Source organism: Aptenodytes forsteri, unplaced genomic scaffold (assembly GCF_000699145.1).
Source record: "Aptenodytes forsteri isolate BGI_AS27 unplaced genomic scaffold, ASM69914v1 Scaffold255, whole genome shotgun sequence".
Taxonomy (NCBI): Eukaryota; Metazoa; Chordata; class Aves; order Sphenisciformes; family Spheniscidae; genus Aptenodytes; species Aptenodytes forsteri.
In genome coordinates, this window is record NW_008794888.1 from 2105586 (window position 1) to 2128374 (window position 22789).

Genomic DNA, 22789 nt, shown 5'->3' on the forward strand with positions numbered 1-22789 from the left:
TGGGCAGACTGGGCACCTGCATTTGCTCCCTGTCAGGTTCAGCTCAACAGGTGGAAATGACAAAATAACAGCAATGCTTCTAAACCAGGTGGTTCCAAAGCAATTTTGGAGGCTCAGGATTTTTGGACAACCAAATTTTAACACTTATTCATGCTGCATGTAATACTTCAGTCCTGTTCTTCTCAAACCAATAGAACTGAAATATTGTAAATTGACCAAATATGCTTTTACTGTAACATTTTAACATGGATATAACTTCTATTAAGATTTCTATGAAGTTCAGTTTTACTGAGCTACTTCTGTAGAAAATAGTAAGAATCAGAGATGATGCAAATGTGGGGCGCAGTCCTGCAATGCTTACTGCTTAGCAGGGCTGAGAGTTACCAATAGTCTCATTCTGCTGCAATTACATGGGTTCATTTGCCACTGCATGAAAAATATGGTTTTGGCCACTTCAGAGGGCAGTGATAATTCTTCCCTATCTCATTCCACAGTCCACAGAAGCAGGAGGAGGCCCAGGGAGTTGTGTGAAGTTTTGCACCATCTTTGTCCTTGTGGAGCATCGTGGCCCACATACAAAGATGATCCACAAATCCATGAGGCACTCCATGGCAGCTGTGAGCAAATGTGTCAAGGTATGGAAGATGGGAACCTCCATATTCATTTTAATGTTCATTTTAAAATGACAATTACTCTATCTATCTCTCTGCAGCCCTTAGAGTTATCCAAAGGAGGGAGCACTGAGGAAGAAGAAAACAAGCCAGGAAGTAAGTGAATGTTTAATGGAGATTTTTATTTAAAAACCACATATATCTTAAAAAAAAAAAACTTTGGAGTAACATGATGTTCTTACAGTGCATGGTTTGATGCGATAAGGGAGACTCGGGACTATTGGTTTTGTAGAAGTTAGTTGTGTACTTTGGAAGTGAGGCTTGGGGCACGGTACATCAGTGCGTATGCTAAAAGTCAGCAGTGCTGCATTTTTGGCAAGCTGTGTTGATTGTAAATAGCTGTTCTGGGGATGACTGTCCTGGGGTGCTGTCTTTTACTGAGATGTTGTGCCAACCTAGGCTGCTGAAGACTTTTCTTCACAGTCTCCTCCTGTTCTTGCTTGGCCATATTCGAGTTTGTGCTGAAACCTTTTCCTGCCTCTGTTCATACTAATCCACAGAAATAACGAGAGTAAATGGGAATGGGTCAGATCACTTGTGATAGCTGCATGGTGGTGAAGTTGTGGGTGACCCCTCCCCTACTCATCCCAGTACACAGACACGCACGCATACGCTTGTATTTCCATGGGACACTCAGTGTAGGTAAGTGTCAAGGCTCACTTAAGAAGCACCATAGGGTTGGATGGACAGATATTGCAGTCAGTACCAGCAAAGCTACCTGGTTTATAGGTTTAAGTTATCTGCGCTCAGCTATTGGAAAGTTATAACTACATGCTGTGAGGTAAAGACAGCAACACAAGAACATAGAAATAGTCCTATTGGGTCAGGTTAAGACTCACCTAGTCCAGCGTCCTGCCTCTGACAGTGGATGCCCAGTCAGACAAAGGTACCACTTGTGCTCCTCAGCCCCCAACAGTTTTCAGCTCAGGCTATTTCCTGAGCTGGATGTGTTTCTTGTAGTAAACTTCAAAGATAGTCTTCCGTGTGCATTTACCCAGTGTTCCTTTGCATCCTCTGTGCATCCCTGGCAGCCTTTGGCAGAGAGTTCCACAGGTCTACTCACCAGTGCTCAAACTTTCCTTCTCTAACCGCATTTTGTTTGTTGCCTCCTACATTTCTGTACTGGGAGAGCTGGCGAAAAACTGATGCCATGGGAATCAATGCCCTTTCACTCTTTTCTGGCTGCTTATGGTTAGACTTGTGCGTTCTCTCTTAGTTTTCTTTTCCAAGCTGAGGTGTCCTCGCATACCCAGTTCTTTGTACAGATGTGCATTATCCTTATTGGCCTTTTCTGGTTTGACCATATCCTTTTTGAAACGAGACCAGAGCTGCAGAACTATTCAAAATGTGGGTGAATCATAGATTTATTCAAAGGTACAGTGTTTGCTTTTGTTTTATTTCTATTCCTTCCTAAAAATTCATAACAGTTTATTTGCTGCTTTGACTGATAATGAGCACTGACCTAATTCTTCCTTAGATCTATTGTGTATTCTTATTGCTGAATTACAATTGTCAGTTCAGAACCTATTCACTCATATTTGAAGTTAAGACTTCTTCCCGTGTGCATCAGTCTTTCTTTATTCATAGTGAATTTCGTCTACCATTTTATTGACCAGCCATGCAGCCTTGTAAGGTCCCTCTGCAATTCTTGGCAGTCAGTCTTCATCCTCAACATCCTATATTTTGTAAATGCAGAACTGTGTTTTGCCTCAGTGTAGGTGGTATAGAAGGCATTTAGAGAAAATATGTTGTTCTTGTGTACAACCTTTTCTTCATACATGTCAAATCACTTTGAGCTAGGGCTAGTTACAGCCTACGCTTTACAGGTGAGAAACTGCAGGATGGGATTTGCCACATTCGCTCAATAAGTGAGTGAAAGATCTTTCTTTCTGTGGCCAGTCAGTACCTATCCGGTGGCTGGGTGTCACCTGGCATTTGCATTGCAGGATTATGTATTTGTTTAAAAAGCAGTCTTGGGTATTTTCAATATGAAAGTACTGTTTCAACCTTTTCCGTAATACTTATTTCTAGTACTTCCAATCATTTTCGTTAGTTGGGGATGGTATCACTTGTTTAACCATAACAAATTGGAGACTGTCCTGGGAGTATAACAAAAACCCATCTATGGAAAGGAGGGGGAATTTCACCCCTAGGTGTTCAAAGTTGATTAGAACTCATTACAGAGTGCCTTAAGTGAAATGATTTGGAGCTCTGCATTTCTCAGTTTTTCCATACCCTGAAATTTTGTGTCACAAAACCCACTAGATTCGTGTAGGGACTAATACTCTCTCTACAGAGAGTGAAGCCTTAAAGGGACACAATATTTGAATTATCTTTCCATCTGTAGTGCTAGTTATCAGCAGGCTTATATGCAGCAGTGTGGCTTGCCTTCCCCCATCATCCCTTTTACAAGAATTCATAGAGGACTTCAGTTTTCAGTGTTGTCAATTTGGCACCTTTTTCCAAGTACTAAATTCACCTTAAAAAGACATGTCTACACATTAAGGGTTCTATTCATGAATGACTAACACCTCATTTGCACTTGAATTTCATTCAGGTTAAATGGAAACATTGTGCAATGCTGTGGAATTTACACAAATTTGATATCCTTGACTACAGATTGCTGGTAATGAAACTGACACTTTGTTGTGCATATTAAAGATGCCCAGAAGCCAAAAGAGGACAGAGAATAAGAGAAAAAAGGATCAGAGCTGGCCTGAATGAGCAAAGTACCCTTACAGAGGAGTGGGAAAGGGAAAGAGGAAATCAAAACGATTTTGTAATGCGTAGGTGTTCCCTACAGCTCAGCCCCGGGAGCAAGTAAAGCTTGGGCTTTTGATGCTTGCTGTATCTGCTCAGAGACTCAAGGTTTTCACCTATCTAGGCAGTGACATTTGTGTGGGAATCTGTATTCATCTAAACTGAGTCTCCCACTTCTCATTTGAATTTTGTGTTCCCAGACAATTGCTGAAGGAGTTTTCTCCTACTAAGCTTTCTAAGGATTCTCCTTTCATGTGTCTTAGTGTTTTGAGGGTGTGGGGGGAGGAGAATTCATGAGGGTGGAATGTGGAATTTGACTCAAAACCTGACTTTACTTTTTTGTCATTTGGGTATTTGGAGCACTACGACTTTTCTGCTGAAAATATTAAGCAGGGAGGACCACTGAACGAGCTTTTTCTCATGAGATTCTCATGAGAAACTGCTTTTCCCTTGGATCATACAATGCCAAGCACAGCGGCTCACCAATCTATGACATGGACCCATGTATGTGACAGGAGTATGAATAGCAATAACTACACAATCTTGTTCTGAAGTTTCTGCAGAGCTGCAATTAGATGCACACGATCAGGAGGAAATTATTTTAGGAAATCCCATTATTACATTCCACACAACCTGACGTGAAAGCATTTGTCAATAGCCTGTAGAAGGTAAAAGTCTGGTTGCTTGGCAAGAATGGGGACCACTTCTTGTGATTTTTAAGGTCAGTAGTGATCCTATGCTCAAGCTGCAGAAGCTCTGTCTAATGGCACCTACCTATGTGCCCAAATGTACTTTTGGGTAGCAGCAAGCTTCAGGTACACTCGTCCTACTGGACAGAGATCCTGGCTAAAAATTCAGAATTTTCATGATACTGACTGTTAAGTTTTTCTGGTGATTTTAAGTATCTGAAATCACTCTTAACCCACTGGAAAGAGCTAGTCACTGGTGATTATTATTCAAATTGAAATTCCTTGCACTATGTAGAAGTTACACATCTCAGAAACTAGTGCAAAGTTTGTCTTCACAGGCACAAATATAAACTAACAAAAGAGAAATCAAGGAAATGTTTAAGAACCTTTTTACTCCCTTGAATGTTTATCCTCTGTCTTAGCTCTACGCCAGGTCTTTTTTCCATAATACACAATACATCCAATTTTCTCTCTTCGCTGGTTAACACATCTGAGAATTATTGTGTGGGAAGAAAAAATAATGATCTGCTATTTGAATACCAAGTCACAATAGACAAAGTCTAGGCTCTGGTATCTACTCAGGGGACAGGTACTTTCTCCACCTTTCAGAGGTCAGCAATCAACGGTGTGAGTTTAAGGAGTATAAACGATTATGTATAAGAAATCTTCCTTTATTCATTATTTTTTTTGTTTAAATTTCCCTGCAGAAATGGATCTGGGTTGCAATTTTAATTGCAACAGGGCTGCTTGGAAAAGCAAATCTGAAAAAGAGGCTGTCATAAGCTGCATATAATTATTACAAATTCATATAAGCAAGATCTGGGTTTGGAAGTCTGGCTGCTGTAACTGCAATAATAGCAAAGTGAGTTGTACTCTGTGGAGGAAACATGTCAGGCACATAATCCTATTCTTCTTTTGAAGTTTCTTTCTTCAGGAATATTAAATAAACAGACTGTAAACTGTTGAAGTTACACGCACTATTGAGCAGCACCCTAGAAGGAAAACAAGCACTGAAGAATATATACATGACCCCAGAAATCTCTACAAGTCGCTTTCTAAACAACCCTGAAACCTTTGGCTCAGCTGCATTAAAAACAGAAAGAATGAGAAGAATAACAGGAGAACACATCAATACATAAAGTTTTCAATTAACTTTTTTTCCAAACAGAATTTGTTTGTATTCTGGCAATTCTATCATGGTTACCAGTGTGTTAGTATTTTAAAAATAATAACTTGATAAGCTACTCAGACCTGAGGATCCTATGCTGGGGAGTTTTAAGTTTCGAGGTACCTTCCTCTATCAAGGCAAAGAATAATAATCAGCCAAAGCCCAGGTTATCAGCTGCTTCTGTTACAGTCTGTAGTGTGTTTTTGCTCCATGGTGATGCAACTTTGCAATGATTTATATCAAAGCAAGCAAACTTCAAGCTGAACCTGCAAAAAAATATAGGGAAGGTCAGTGATAGGAACTGCTAAAATGTTGCAGCTTCTCTGAAGCTGCAAAGAAGCCCACTATGAACACTACAAAGCTGAGAACATTTCCCTAGTCTTTGATTTCTTATTTTTGAAAGGTTGTAATGGAGCCAGCAGGTAACCTGAGACAATCAGGGAATGTTTTAACAGAGATGCCATATATCTCAATTTCACCTATAGCTTTACACTATCTATACATTCCTTTGCTTCGTGAAAAGACAGAAAGCTGTTGCAAATAAAATTAAGGTCTCTAGAGGATAATCATGTAAGAAAGTGAATATGATGTATAGCAATTACTTACCTATCTACAGTCATAGGCAGATATTAATGACAATGAAAAAAGCAAGTCGATGATATTAGATGAGGAAAGTACAACAACCTAGATGTTAAAAAAACTGACTGGAATTATTCAGTACTTTGTTAATTAGCAGACTGCTATAACATAGGCGGAAGAAGAGACCTGCTCTTTTCTTCCTTATTTTGCCATGCCTGAAAAGTGGGATAAGCAAAAATATTGTCCAGCCACCTGATCCTCTTAGATGAATTCTGTTCTTGAAAAGTTACACATTTGTGCCTAAGGACCAAAGTGACCCTTAGTGCTGTGGGTTAAAACAGACACAAGAACGAAAGCATTTTCTAAGGGCAGTTTCATGATTTGGGGTTCTTATTTCCAGTCTCTGCCGTAACCAAACAAGAGTAGTAAAATTTGGAGTCCCTGATACAATAGCAAGCAAGAAAAGGAGAGGAGCTGTGTGGCCTCCATCTCTTCCAGTCTACCTGCGTGGACCAGTTCAGCTGTCAGGGACAGCTTCCCTGTATCACTCCTTATCAGCCCCCTGACTATTTGACACGTCAATTTCTTTTATGCCTTGCCTCAGTTGCCACCTTTTCTATATTTACTACTCAGTCATTCTCTTTGTAGCTTAATTTTCAAGGCAATATCCCTGAAACTCCCCTGACATCATCTTGTAGGAGGTATCTGAAGGTTGGTGAAGCCCCAGTTTTCTCTTGACTAGCTGATCCATTTCAGAGCTATCATCTATTAGCTTTTTTCCCTCTGAAATGATTCACTTTTAAACTTATTTCTCTCTGAACCAGCCATCAGATATTCAAGGGCCCAAGAAGTAGCAGTAAGCTGCTTTTTCTCATTCTAATATCACTGTGTGGTGTAAAAATCAGACAGTGGAGAGGGGTTAGGCAGTGGAGGAGACCTTCTTCATGTGCCCTAAAAATCTTCGTTTTACTAGAAAATGGTGTGAGACTATGGCACATATTTATTAATACACACTTTAGCTAACTGAGTTTGTGTTTAACAGTGGATTTTTTTACAGTGATTCCATCATAATCAGGATTTTATACTAGAACTAGGTAATAACAGATTTTATGTCAGTAATGAGTACATGAATTTTAAATTCACTTTCCACCAACCACTCTTTTCACGTGTTCTCAAGAGGGCTAAGAAGAACAGAGTTGCTAATTTCACCTTTTTTTTGCATTCAGAGGCATAAGAAGGAATTTCGTTGAACCCTTTAGCAAAAAACATTCTTAGGACTAGGTATTGTGATTATTGGAAACTGAGGCTGTTGTTGAAAACCGAAATGATGGTTCTGAGTTATCTAATGGTACACTTTAGTAATAGTTCCTTTTTGTTCCCTAAAAAAATCTTGATATTTACCTCTATTCAGTCTTTTAAATGACATGATAAATTCTTGAAGCTGTGTTTTTAAAACACAAGTGAGCTTTTTTCATACCTTTTATCCTCTGTGGAGTCATTTGCCTTACAGGATTCCTATTAGTGTGACTTCTTGTATCTTCAATATACACTGTTTCTACGAAGTTTCAAGCAATTGGTCCTGTCAATATTATTTCAGGGTTTGTTGGTTTCAGGAAACAGTCATCGCTGCAAGAGCATTATTGGTATGTTCATTAGGAGAAATAAATGTGCTTTACATCTCTATTTAAATTGCTCTGTGGTGAGCCTGTCAGTACAATACGTGCAGAACAGCATCAGAGCACTAAAATAATAATAGGGAAAATAGCAGTATCATCACCTTTGTCCTTTCTTACAATGGTGTTGCTGCAAACTCTAGAAAGGCAGGGGCATGGGAAATACTGCTCGTGCTGTAACATCGCAGCTGTCGGCAGAGGGGCACAAGAGTTCCTGGGAGAGCCAGGCAACATCAGGGCTGGAAATGCTGGGCTTCAGCTTGCAGTAGTCCTGCCTACAATCACTGTGAAAAAGAACTAGCCCAGCTCAAAATCCACCAGCCTGTCTTTAAAAGCCAGTGGGAGCAGGCCCAGAGTCACCACTGAAAGGAGATGTGAAAAGGCAGCAAAGCCAGCATAAGGAGATGAAGGGTTTCCGAAGGAGCCAGCTAACCGCAGCATGAGAAGTACAATTACCAACTCTTGACACTTCTAACTAGAGAGATTTGGAGCAGATAATGAGGAGATACTGTTAACGTTATTGAAATGTATCAGAATAGGAAAGATATGTTGGGAAAACAGCAATCTTCATGCTTCTTTGTCCCCTTCAGGGTGGTTGACGTGCCTGGGAAAGAGGATGCTGGTGACTTGGGGAAAGGGCAGGGGAACTGCAATGTTCCTTCCCGGTGGAAAGGCAGGCAGAAGCCGGTGCCACAGCCGGTCTCCGCGCGGTCCTCTCAGCTCACACCCACAGCAAACACCTGCTGAGAAAAGCAGGACCTTCTGGGAGCAGCGTATGCACTGGGCAGCCCACGAGCTGATCGCTCGGGTGATGGGAACATATGGAGTTTTTAATCACGTCTAATAACAACCCAGCTGCCAAAGGCAAGTGAGGGGATGGGAATGTGATTTTTCTCCACCCGGCGTTGTTGTGAAGCTAACTGTTGAATTCCATGCTAATAGAGCCAAAAACAGCAGACCCAGTTTTAAAATGTAGTTCTAAGGCATAATAGCATATTTGTTTTTTGGTTTTTAATAGCACAGCTAGGAAAGCTGATCCTTTATGGAATACTTTGCTAAAATGAAAAAAGAATCAATATTTTTCTTCCAAATAAATACATATTTGAATTTCATCAAACAGGATCCTTGTAAAAATAATTACGAAAATAGATATTAGCTGAGCATGAACGAAACTACCCCTTGTTTACCTGAATTAGAAAAAGGATGATTAATGGTAATGAACATGTTACATTACTCATTTGTCAAAAAAGATCAATAATGTTAAATACCCCAGGAATGTCACAAAGCTGCCCCCAGTGCTGTGCAAGTTTTATGAACAATTCTAGTGGAAACCTGTCTATCGAAGGGGCCACACCTCCACACGCAGAGATCTGCCTCCTGCTGTCCTCTGTCTCCTCGCTTGGTGCTGAGGAATGACCCCTGTTAATGGGGGGGGAGAAATCTAGAAAAGAAGGATGGTAATTTTTTTGCTTTAGTTTGGTTGTTTTGCAATTCAGATAATTTCACAGGAGCAGGTATATATACAATTAGGCAAAATCTTAATCCCCAGAAGAGTGGTGGGGGAGGATGGGTGAGCTCATCAGTGGTGCCACTGTGCAGTGGAGGGGGCTGGGGGTCCGTGCTGGCGGGGCAGTCACCTCTGCCGGCCCTGCTGCCGCCTGAGGAGAGCACAGTGCAGCCCAGGAGGAGAGGCCAGAACATTGCTTGTGGCAGCACTCTCTCCCCTTAGCTGTTCTGTAATTATTTCACAGTTTTTGTGTTTCTGTGTGGTGCAATGCAAATTCCTGGAGGCAGCGGTACCTGCCATGAAGGACCAATTAGCGGTCATCTCAGGAGAACTCACGCAGTTTCATCCAGTTGTCACTGAGTCAGATGCAGGGGTGGTTTATATTATGAGCAGGGATTGCTTTTTCCATCAAGAGTCTTGCGATATCGGGAAACAGTGATGTAATAGAGCCTACTTAGTAGTTTAAAACCAAATACTTAAAATTCATAGTAATTAAATGAACTCTGACAAGTAATCTTCCGGAAAACCTTTTTAGAGTTAAAATAACACTCATATTTTGTAGATTCAAGAAGGACAGATTCCCTTAGTTTGTATAGAGGAGTGGGATACAGGCTCGTATCGTCTTCCTGATTTTTCACTGATTCCCCCTCTGATCCTGAGTAAGTTAATTCAACCTTCCCTTGGCTCACTTTTCCCACCTACAAATTATGCACGTTGTTATTTAAGTACCTCAGAGAGATATTGCAAGTTTTAATTAGTGTTTGTAAAATGCTTTGGGTTACTTGGATCAAAGTGTGATTTATTATTCAGTAACGTATATTACTATGTGGTAAGGGTACACATGTGCATGCTGCAAAGTGGGGTGGCAGCAAATACACTCATTTGTACTTTGTTATCTGTTTATATAATATGGATTGTTAAGATTCATTTTCTTTGGTTTCATTTCCAACAGGTTTGATCAAAGGTGTTTTGATTTTTCATAACCTTGACTTTAATACGTATCGTAGTGCATTTTTATGTGAAAAAGATCTAATCCTATGAAGGGAAGGGATGACTAATACTCTGAATTGGACCCCTCTCTATTTTTTTATTGAGCTTTTTTTCTGTATGAACATGAATGTATGCATATCATATTGGCTTAAGGGCATCCTAGGATATGATATCTGAGTTCTGGGTTGTGATTTTAGGAGAGTATGCCGGTGAGAATCCCATCCAAAGATGTGGTGACAAACTCTTATCCCACATGCCAGGACCGAGGAAGCTGGAGTGCACGGGAACCTAGGACTGTGCAGGAAAGGCAAATGAACCCTTCTAACAGGATTTGCTTTATCTGATCCCTGTGAGTAAGACCCAGCAGACTGGAACAAGCCAGGGATTGTATCTATATTCTCAGAGAGATAATTTGCCAGTGGGAGTGTCTCCCAGCTGAGTAGTCAGGCTTTGAATTAATCGACTTTGTTTATGTTTTCTTAATATGAGCAGATTTCTTTCCAAGTTTTTTCAACTACAGGTGTTATTCCACGTGTTGGGAATGACAGTCAGACCAAGCAAGAAAGACTTTCTGAGGTTCACTGCAGTACAAATCCACCCTTCCAAAGGTACCTGGAAAGCTTGAGCCAGCCAAGCAAATATGTTTTATTACCGATAGCATCATTCAGGTCTATGTTATGCACTTATACCTTCATTTCTTTTCATCTCTGTCCTGTCCATTGGCAGGTTTATTCCCTGTGATGCTCCCTCTAAGCCCACTCCTTCATTACTGAGCAGCCAGTGAGAGAGAGCCAGAGAAGGATGATCCTATGTTTTTAGCTCTTAAAAGCAAAAAAAGCTGTCAGAAATGTGCAGATTGGAAGGGCAGAGCAGGATATCCAATGGTGGAAAATGTACGGCACAAACCCTTCTGGAGGAGGCAAACAAGGAATTGCTGAGGGAAATCTGCAGGAGAAAAGCCCAGGGCTTAGGAAAGCTGTGTAACACCAAGTGATGGGGGAAAGAGCACTTCTGCCTTGCATGATACTGCAGGCGGACTTGCCTTCAGTCATACTGAGACGTCAAACATCAAGTTAAGTAAAGGAAAAATAATGTTAAACTGCAAGGGTGCAAATATAAAGTTTTTATAAGGTGAAGAGGTGGTAATATGGCAAGGCACAGGAAAGCTCTGGGAAGGCCACAAGGACTTCAGTTAGTGCTTGCTGGAGCTGCAATGCCATACCCCTATATTTTAGAGTATGTAAAGTCTGTAGCAGTATAATTATAGCAAACTAGAACTCAGAGTAATTACTTTTGTTACTAGGAATTAAATCAGCTGCATGATTTTGACAGAACTTTAACTGAATGGATGACCTGTATTAAAAAAAAAAAAAAAAAAAAAAAGGAAGGAACAAAATTGCTGGATGGTGTTGACCACAAGATGGATTTGAACTTTGAACTAGTTTCTTATAGATGAATTTCAATAACTATGTATTTATTGAAATATGTATGTGTAAGTATGCAAATGTACCCCTATGTGCCCCACAATACATTTATAAATATCTGCAAAATTGCTGGATGGTGTTGACCACAAGATGGATTTGAACTTAAGCGCAGTTTCTTATAGATGAATTTCAATAACTATGTATTTATTGAAATATGTATGTGTAAGTATGCAAATGTACCCCTATGTGCCCCACAATACATTTATAAATATCTGTCTCAGTTTTGTAAAACATACAAAACTAAGTGATTAACAGTGGGTTGAAACAAAACTGACACTGGTAAATTAGAATAGTAATTCACTATGTTTTAAGACTTGAACTGAATTCTTGCACAAAAAGCTAATTCATTATATGGAAAAAAGGAAGAATTGCTCAGGACAGCAGCGAGGTCGGTAATAATCTGTTTTCTCTTTCTTTCCTGTCTCCAGGGTTTCACTTTTCCATGTGACCCTAAAGAGTGGACACAAAAGACATGTATTTGCTTGAAAGGTGAGAAATAAAATATATGTCTTGACTTTAAGTGGCTCCACACAACACTGGCTCTTGAGTCTGATTTTCTTGCCTGTCTACATATGGCCCTCTCTCAGTTCCTCTGCTATTGTGTTCAATGTCACTTTTGCTGAAGGAAAGTGGCTGAAATGTCACTTTAACCAAACATCTTGAGATTTTGGAGGCAGGCCTGAACCTGAAAAGAGATTGAATCTCACGGGAAAATCCTACTGTTGGACAAGGAGATGTAAATCCCAGCTGGCTTCCAAAATTAGTGAGAAAACAGATTTTTTTTCAAAATCGGGTAGGGGGGAGGCTAGGCTCTGACAGGCTAAGGAATCCAGCTTTACCAGGGCATGGGGCTGCACAGTTCACCTGGACACCTACGGGAGAAACTCTTCTGCTGGTACGGATCTGAGAGTAGAGCTGTCACGTGCTTTCTTCTCACCAGCACCTTTCCAAGGTGTCCTTCACGTCTCTCAGTCCCCACCAGTACTATATAAGAATTCTCATTATTATTATTATTATCCCTTATTTTAAACTTCTAATTACTTCTAGTTTCCATTGGATGAATTTTCTCGTGTGCAGCAAGGAAGCCATTCTGCGCACCTTGTAATAGGGCTAATGCTGGACTGTGGTCACTGAAGACAATGACCGATTCCACCAGGACCCACATGCAGAAATGAAACTGCCCCTAGTGTGGCTGCCTGCCGTTCCCCTCTGTTTCAGTGAGCCCAAAGCAAGGCTGTCCCTGGGAAGGTAGCTGCTGTTCTGCATTTAGGGAGTTGGGTGCAAAACTCTGGGGGGGACTTGGAAATACTGAGGTGATATAGAAATCTAGTGTTCAAGAGAAGAATCAGAGGGATGCAGAAGACAACTCTTTTAGAGGGTCAGGGGATACAAGGCATCAGGCAAAGTGAGGGGACAGGAAAGCAAGTGGAAATGTAAGGTCGCTGGTGATCACCTGGGTCCTGGGGACCAGCTGTGACTGCAAACCACGGTATGTAGTGTCCACACAGCTGCTATTACGGTCTGAGTAGGAACCAATGGTGGAGGAGACTGGACCTCTACGCCCTCTCCAGCGACCAAGACCTGCATCCCCCTGTGGCCAGGACATGGCCAGCTGAGAGTGGAGTATGCCAGATATACACACCAAAGGACAGAGTGACCAGTGCCTGTACCTCCTTTTGGCCTGCTCTTTAGTTTATATTATAGCTCCTTTTCTACACCTTGCCCACTTAAAGCAGTCATTACTCTTTTTTTATCTCCTAACAATACAGACAATTTCACCTTCTGCATTTTATATGGTACTGTCAGTACCCTCTAATATTTTTGATTTCAAGAGCTTTTTCTGAACCTTTTAATTTCCAAGACTAGAAATCTTATTCAGATAGTAATTCACCCTTCTTTAAAAGTCTCTACCTGTATATTCGCTGCTGTGATCCAACGTATCTCATTCTTGTATCTCTTCCTAAATCTTCCTTCAGAGTTCAGTTTTTTTCTTTTACGAATAGCCATTTGCTTTAACAGAAAGTTTTAATATGCTGAAGAATAATTTGAATATTCTTTTCCTTTCAGGTTTTGGGAAGTTTCATTTTTTTCCTTCAAAAGATGCTGGATAGATTTGCCATGAGATGATTGTTAGAGAATATGTGAGAGCATGCTAACATCATCTGATACCTGTCAAACCAGACATCTTCCCCCATGTCTCATGCTAGAAATCCAAGCCCAAAGGTAGGTGTCCTCTGAGATGATGGTAATTTCCAGTAAGCACATTTAGAGGAAAGTAGTTTTTTCTTTTCTATCAAGGCTAGCCTGAAGAACTGAAAACATGTTCTCCATTATTTTTTAACTCACTGGTAGCAGTTCCTCTCATTTACCCTTATATACACACGCATACACACAAACGCACATATGCATATACTTATATGCAGAAAGAAATAACTGTATTAAAAGCTTTAATGATACCGAGGAAGCAGTCACCTGTTACTCTGTTCTGACAGTTTCAGCTGTCTAGTGAACTTGAATTATTGTGATGATTGATCACTACTGCTTTAAGCCATATGCTATATTCAGCATCTATATTTTATATTTATAGCTTCCTGTATTGCATACTTATCTTTTCATCTTATTTTCACAATGAAAGTGTTTTTAATGTGAAAAGTAGTTGCCAAAATAAGGTAATGCTTGCTCCTTGTATCATCCTTGATATCTGTTCCTTTTTTTTGAAGTGGTTGACCAAAACTGGGCCCATTTCACCTATATATAGAAATTGGCGCTATGAGGGTGAATCACATTAATGTCAGCTACTAATGGCAGTTTCCCAGGGATGACTTCAGTTCTAGACGTTAAAACAGTCTCAGCTGAGGCTGGAGGTCTTTGCCTAAAAGTCCCCGAGATGTGGTGTTGCTGATGACGAAACTGCTGGAGCATGTCCTCTGCCAGTGACGTCTTGGTAGGATATTCCCCACTTCCTTTGGCTGCTTATTCTCACCCCATCAGGCCAGCTCATCGCTCCCTTGGCTGCTCTGAAGGAACAGTTTGAGGGCCTGCTCTGCAGACCAGGTCACCGAAATGAGCCAGGCAGAAGGGCTGAGTGGTTTGGTGGTATCGCTGGGCCCTTTCACCTGTCTGGTTTCATGGGCCATAACCTGCAGAAATAACATGGGCAGCACCTGAAGGGGGAGGACCCAGCAGCTGGGGGTTAGCAGCGACAAGCTCTTCCCCGCCAGAAAAAATGGCTTTGGTACTGAAGGAAACATATCATTAGGTACAGACTGAATAAAAATAAAGTAGAAAGGTCAGGATCTTTGCTATTATTAAATGATCATGATAATTGCTTTATCTGGGCCTTGAGGTCAGTTCAGGGCTGTGCCTAACTTTCCGCCTCTTGTTTTGCACAGAATTAACTGGGATCTACTCAGTAGTTACCATTTCCTTTCCTTCCCCTAGTTACAATACTTGTATATACAGTAGTAGTTACTCAGATGATTTAGTTTTCTTGTCCTTTCCATTGGAGGAGTGACAGTAAGAGAGGAGGAGGTAATAGCGGATTTGATCTTTAAATTGAACTCTGCAGTATAGGAGATGTTGCAATGCTTGGTTGATAGCAGAGCCTGCAGGACAACAACTCACTCTTTGCCCCTGAAATGTTATTAGCCTTCTTTACTCCTCCTTCCAAAATAAAACACAAAATAAATAAAGCTTCCAGCATCAGTAAACTTCCTGCTGTTTGAACTGGCAGGCAGCCAACTCATTTGGACTGCTCTCCCCACTGGTATAAAACACCCATGCAAGCAGGAAAAAAAAGGCGAGGAGGCCCCTATAACTGCATGTAAAAGAATGCCTTGCCAATTTTCTGATTTGAACAATATGACAAGAAATCTTGGACTCGGTGTTTAAAAACAAGCTTGCTCGCACTCTTTTATAACCCTTTAATTTTCTTTTTTTGAGCATTTATCACTTAAAACCATGCAATTTTTCATCTGAATGAGTAAAGAAACAAAATCCTATAGGTACCTCATTCCTCATTTGAAGTTTTAGCTGGGAGTCAGGAAAATAGGGAGAAAAAAATATCTGTACATAGATGCAGTACTTTTCTGGGAATTTAGTCTCCCTCCTGGAGACCAGTGGCACGTGTGTTTGGATTCTTTGGTGAGTGTTGGGGTTCCATGGCCGAATTAACCAATTGCATGTGTAGTGGTCTGAGCTGCATTTTCAGTATGGTTTCTGCTCGGTCACTTATAGGTATTTATGATTCGGTTATGGAAACGTCCAGGTTCTGCCCCACATTTTCTAGGAATTCAAAAAAGTCAGGCCCTGCAGAAGGACTGGTTGTACAAAGGGTATTTTCTGAATACTGATTTTTATGTGGGGATTGTTGATAACTGTTAACAATTAAAAAGCATTTGATGTAAGTGATGAAAACATCTACCTAGGAGGTTTGCCCAGTGTCAGCTACCTTGAGACTTGAACCCAGGTTATTGTCTGTACATTTCAGCCTGTGTTTCTGGATTTACACAGGTGAAATGTTGACCTAGAAGAATATGGAACAAACCACTACAGCTTTAAGCTGCAGAGGTTTATCAAAAAAAAAAAAAAAAAGGCAGAAACAAAGGCAAGCAGATGGCTAAAGATGAAGGTCACATCAGATTGAGAAGTTTGTCAAAATGTGATGACATAGGTAATCTGTAAACTGTTATTGCACCTAGCTGGAGGTGCTGAAAAACATTTTGAAATTACAAAAAACACTGGAGTCACCAGCACACAGGCAGGAATGATAGCCTGGAGTGGTTCTGCTCTATGGATGAATGCCAGATGTGGAAAGCGACATATCTGGAATTAATGATATTAAACATGCTTTTCTTTTATGCTCAATAATAACTCTATTATGATTGATACAAACCGCAGACACTTTATCTAGTACAAATGGAATCGTCTGTCATTGACTATATTAAATCATCAATTTCTGCATGATGAGGATCGTTTAGGGTAACTAATCATCTGTCTCGTTCTGAAGTCTTTAAGGCTGATCAGATAACGTTTTGAATACTGCCTGAGCAACCATGACAATCTAACCCTTCCATGTAAGGATTGAGAGGGGCCCATTATGCCGTCAAAGCCTGTGGAAATATCACAGCTCTTTCTCTACATAATACCCTGCTGTAAATAAATCACTCTCCACCGCAAACTTTATTGATCACAAGCACTTCCATGCTTGTGTCTAGTGAAGTCTCTACAGAATAAAATGTTGCTTTATATTTTGTCTTGTCAAAATATTAAACGGCTCTGTCAAGCGAAGTCAGGCTAGCAGTGATGGTGTAATTCTGCTGTAGCCCTTCTCATTCCCTCTTTCTATCTCAGCTGCCAAGCTTACAAAGCAGGATTTTTTTTATAAACTTTCCAATTATAGTCTCGTAAGATTATGAAGCCTTAAGATAAAGTGTCCTAATTTAGAGTGGTAGAGTACTGAACCACTAGACAAGAGCCTGTTAGATAAAACATTTCTCACAAGGAAAAGATAACCTGGCTTATTTATATACACAACATTAATGGGCAATAGGAGATAGCCTGGAATATCTCTATTATTTTACCAAGCGAGATAGGAGAGAAATATTTGAATTAATTCAAGCTCAAAGTGTTTATTATTCACAGTCAAAAACTATCCCTTAATTATGAGACAAATGTACCAAAGGAGGAAACTGAGAAACTCCAGGTTAGCACAATGGTTTGCATTTTCATACCCTATCGTTAGTTTGTAATTCTGTAAATAAGATAAGGTATCTGTAGTGATACAGAAGCACCATCACGGTTTAAGGGGGGGACTGCTACTGCCTCTGACTTCAGCTCACGTTGTGTTTGTCATCGGATGGTCTCACTTTGACACTGCTTAGCCACACAGAGCGCTGCCCTTTTATAACACCCTGCGAATCTCCTGGGAGAAAACCTGGGGTCTTGCAGAGCTTTGCTGAGAACAGCCCGGGCAGATCGTAAGGAGGTTTGGGGCTGTCCTTAGGAAGAAGCTGGAGCACTTTCAGGGCTGCTCGATGTAATAGTATTCACCACCTCAGGACTGCAGAATCTTAAGCTCTGTCATGCATTCCCATATGCTTCCCACTCCAGAAAGGCAGAATAAGAGCCAAGAGTGGTGGCATAAAGCTCTAACCTGTGCTGAAAATAAGGCTGAAACACAGAAACAGGGAGCTGACAGTGACTTCCTGACTTCTGGGCTTCTCAGGGAATCAGGGAAAATCTGGTCTCAAAATCACCATGTTTTATTCTCTCCCCTATTTGATTTTCATGCAGGCAGAGTTTCTGTTCAGGAAGCATAAATGTGGAGTTCACAGTCAACCTTCTTTCTTTGGGTCTTTTTTTTTTTTTTTTCCCTGTGACAAATCAAAATCCATATTAGGTGAGAGAACAGCAGAGAGACCATCCACAGAGGCAGATGGGCAATTGTGAAAAGAGGTCGAGAACAGAATAGGGAAGAAGGAGCAGCAGAGCCAGGGGTCGGTGGAAGGACAGAGGCCATAAGTTGGAGGTGGAACCACTCATCCCACACGTAAGCTCCTTTCACTGAGGCAGTGGGGAGTGATCTCTGTGAAAAGCACCTACCGCACGGAAGTCCTGACTCTTCCTGTGCCTTACAGACATGACTGAAACAGAGATACTCAGTCTCAGAACGAAAACAGGCCAAGTGAAGTTACTGATGTGACGGGCACTTGACAGTGAGGGCTCATGAACAGGAGAGTGCTGGTTGTCCCTATGAGTGATAGACACATCATCAGGTTCCCCAAACTGCATATGCAATCACCCCAAACAGTTCCTTCATGTGATTATGATCAAAGAAATTTACTTTTTAAATTATTTTAGCCAGTGAGTATTCCAAGAACCTAATGTAGCCTTGGGCACCATCTGAGCCGAGTTACTCCGCAGGAATATTTAGATGTCCTAAAATGGTCTTATCCTTCTCCCTTGTCCTATCTCTTCCTGCTCTACAAATTGCTCCCCTCCAAAAGGGACTGAAAGGCCCTGCTACAAGACTTCAACAACTTCATCTTCTCCTTCTTTATTAAAATTATTGTTGTCCAATCAGGGGAAAAGTCATGATCCTCCTACAGCAGTAATGACAATAGGTAATGACAGGAATACAGGCTGTGAAGAAGCAGTTGTTTAGTCAAAACATTCATTAAAACTTTTTGAATAACAAAATATTTGTAAAATTATTTTTTATGGATTGCTTACAAACACAGAAAGCTGTGAAATTCAGTGATTTCTTCATTAGTAATCACTCTCAACTAAAGAAAAAGAAAAATGAAGGGCATCAGCAATTGAACACTGTACCTGCTCCCAGTGCTTTGATCATCTAAAGAAATAGTATTTTTCTCTCTTTATGGCTTTTGCCCTTGGAAGCCAAGAGCTTCTGCCACTTAGCTCTCCACCTAAGGTGTTTGTATAGTTTGCTTAGTTTTAAAGTCTGTTTCGTTTTGCCTTTTTTGGTCAATATTGAAGGTTTGTGTTTTGTTTTGTTGTCTTCATGTAGTGCCTCATTAATGAGCTTATGGAAGGAAGATCCCAGGCAGTGTAACATCTAAAGCACGTTGAGATTGGTCTCATGCCATTGCCTTCCTTGCTGTAAGCAGCTCTCCCAAGCCTGTGATTGAAGATCAGCCAAAATGTCTTCCAAAAAAACCCCACCTCTTCCCCATTGAGCCTGCAAGAATTCAGGAAATATTCAGCTTTCAACTAGGAAATGAAACACTAGATTGCTCTTTCCCAAACTTTGTATGTTCACATGTTTCATTTACATTCTTAAGAAATTATGATCCCGTGGAATACCATTGCTTGCTTCCTCTGGTCTCTTTATGCAGTTTTGACCAATTACAGTCTACCAACAAACCTTTCTTTTGAGCTTGATTTAAAAAGGGATGGACTTTAAAAGTAAGAATGGCTTGTGGTTATGGAAAAAGAATAAACACATCCATAACTAACATACTGATTTATCTGTTTGCAGATGTTCTAGTATAGTTCTAGCTCATAGTTACAAATGCATAGCAAAGGACCTAATAAGAAGGTAAGAACAGTGTCCTCATTATTTAAAATGATCGTTTTTATGAGTATAAAAATCAGTAATAAGCTGTAGAGTTTGCATGAAATGCAAATAGAACCTTTTCTTTATGCAAACAGAGTCAGTGTAATTAAGAAAATGCACTGTGACTGTTCAAGTTTGAACTAAGCTGCAGTGCTCAGAAAAATTGGATAAAAAAAAAAAAAAGAAAAAGGTATCGCTCAAACCAGGTAACTATTAGTGACAAGACAGTCCATAGTAACACCAGAGATTACTCTGGTCTCAAAGGACTGCTTTTCATGGCTGAACCACTTCAGGATCAAACTCCTTGAATAAGACAAAGAAAAAGTATCGCTCAAACCAGGTAACTATTAGTGACAAGACAGTCCATAGTAACACCAGAGATTACTCTGGTCTCAAAGGACTGCTTTTCATGGCTGAACCACTTCAGGATCAAACTCCTTGAATAAGACAAACAGCTACTTTACTTAAAACATACTTCCATGAAGTAGTTTGCTGTCCTTTAACTTGCATTGCTTTTGTGTGCATGGTTAGGAGGAGGAGGAAAGGAGGGAGGGGAAGGGAAAGAGAGAACAGATCCCCCAAGAGTGGTGTGGTTTGGTCAAAAGCTCCAGACCTTGAAAATCTTTGCATACTAACATCTGAAACAGGTGGTTCTGGGCTCATTTTGTGAGCGTAAGTTGCTGTGTGTTGACCTTATGCTCCTGAGCCTTCTCAGATGTGTAGCCAGGAGGGACTGTCTAACTGTGTGTGATTTTTATATCTCTTTCAGTTAAATCACAGGTCCTAATGCAAAATGCATTCAGGGACAGCATGGGGAATTGTGACACTCTCTATAGGACTTTTCCCACCATAAACCAATAAATGGATTACACTGATCTGTGTAGTTTTTTCATCTGTGATCGCTAAAATGTGGATAAAGTCTTCATTTTAATATTTAATAATAATCTTCATTTAATCAGCAATCTGCGCATAATTTATTGGAAACCTCATAGACTACTGTGAATGGAGATTTTCTGTGTCAGTTACAAAGGGCTGGGAATAGGTAGGTACCCAAGAAAAGAAAACGAAATTCATATCAATGGAGTGCAGAAAATTGGAGATGTAAACAGAGCGGGGGGAAACGCAAATAGCAATAGCGGGTAAAAGCAAGGGTATTGCTTCACATTTAATGACTGACTGTGTTAAGGACCCCAGCCATCTCCTCTGGCCAATCATTAACTGCTCAGAAATGTCCTCCCATTAGCTCTTATTGCTTAACAACAAGTTACTAATACGTGTTTAACAATATTCATTATTTTTTTAACTGCCTCATAACAGCATTGGTGAGAGAACACGAGCAAATGAAAACTGCATCCACCAAGCTTTAAGACTCAGAGCAGAGTGACACAGCTGAGTTCCGTTTTCTCCAGAGCAGCTGTGATGCTCACCTGCCTGCGTATCAGCCTGCAGCGTTTTACCATGCTCATACATGGCCAAGAGTGTGTTTTATCAGAGGTGCCCGCTTTAGTGTGTGTGACCAGGCAGAAGCAGCAGAAGCCTGTTTTTTGAAACCTGAGCAGTGCAGATTTAAAGGGATGCTGACCATGCAAACTCGTATTTTTTGTTTGTAACAACAGTAGATGATACTGTTGCAAGTAAATGCCCACAAAGGTTTTTTGGGGTTGGGGGTTGGCTTGTTTGTTTGTTTGTTTGTTTTTTTCCCCCAACTCTGTCCTTTCAGTTGGTCTGTATCATGTCTTTAGAAACAGTTTGAATTCAAAACTACTAGTTTGTTATAAAAATGCATTGTTTTAAACACAGGCTGTCATGAGTTTACAAGTTAAGATTCCTCAAAATTGTATTAACTCAGTTCCAGCTGGATAAACAGAAATACACAAAACAGACTAACTTGTAGGGTTTACATGGCCACGAGCCTGCAGGTCTGCCCTAATGGTACGTTTATGTCTCACATTGACTCAGAAGACCTGTAGACAGAATTTGACCTGTTATCTGAGGAAGTGAAAGTAGACAATTTATTGCAGTTAGATCCTCAAAAACAGATTCACAATTATCGAATAACAGAATCTGTTATTTCTGCTGCCTTCAGTAAAATAACAGATCTCCATGGAAATAGGATTACAGGAGAAACCATATTAGATTAGGGTTCATCTGGCTCAATTTCCTGTCTCTGACAATAGCCAATACTTCAGAGGAGGGTGGCACAAATAGAGTATTAAATGTATGTATTTTTTTCTCTAAATGTATAGAATCTAGCTATAAAATCATCCTGTCTTTCTCCTACTCCTTGCTTCTTCCTTTCACTTTCCTCTTGCATATTTTGGCCCTTTGTCTCTTGAAGTGTGATGCTTTCTGAATTTTGGGCTTAACTGGGGAAGTTGTTGAACGTTTGAACTATGTCTGAATCATATGGGACTGGTAAATGGTGTCTGGAGTGTAAAAACTTGGCACAGTGAATTTCTTGAGGCTTGAGATTTGTCTACTCACTTGGAGTGCTATTGTGGCTACAATGCCCAACACACACACACATAGTATTGTTACTTTGGATCTGTAACTCATAAAATCTCACAAAAACATCCTCTACAAATAAAGAGTCAATAATCTTACAATAAAATAAATCCAGGACCAATAAATAATATTATATTCTGTATACAAGATAGATGCCATCCATCTTGTATATTGAAGATCATGAACATATTTCCTGAACATGGCAGCTAGTGCTACCTGATAAGCCACACCTCAAAAACCTCCCTCAAAGTCCCTTTTATATCTGGGCCCTGATCTTTGGTTGTGACTGATGGTCATGAACTAATCAGTATGAGGTGCCAGCGAGGAGGTCAGTAGCCAGCTATATATGTTGTTTGCATTGCGAAGATCTGCTTGCCTCATCTTTGGACGACAAGTTATGCTGGGAACCAAAAACTCCCATTGCTTAGTGATCATAGGACACCGGCGCTCCAGGCATACCTCCTTCCCTCCAAGGAACAAAAGGTAGTCTTTGTATTTTTTACCATAATTTCTTTTTTTCTTCAGTGGAAAACCAAGTGAAAAAGACTGTGGCTGGATCTGTAGATATTTAAGATAGATAAACAAAAATGAGTCTTACTTTGGGCATTGTTTGAGACCCTTTTGGGATTTTTTTTTGGGGGGGGGGGGGGGCGGAAAGGTGGGGTTTAGGAGTAATTTTAATA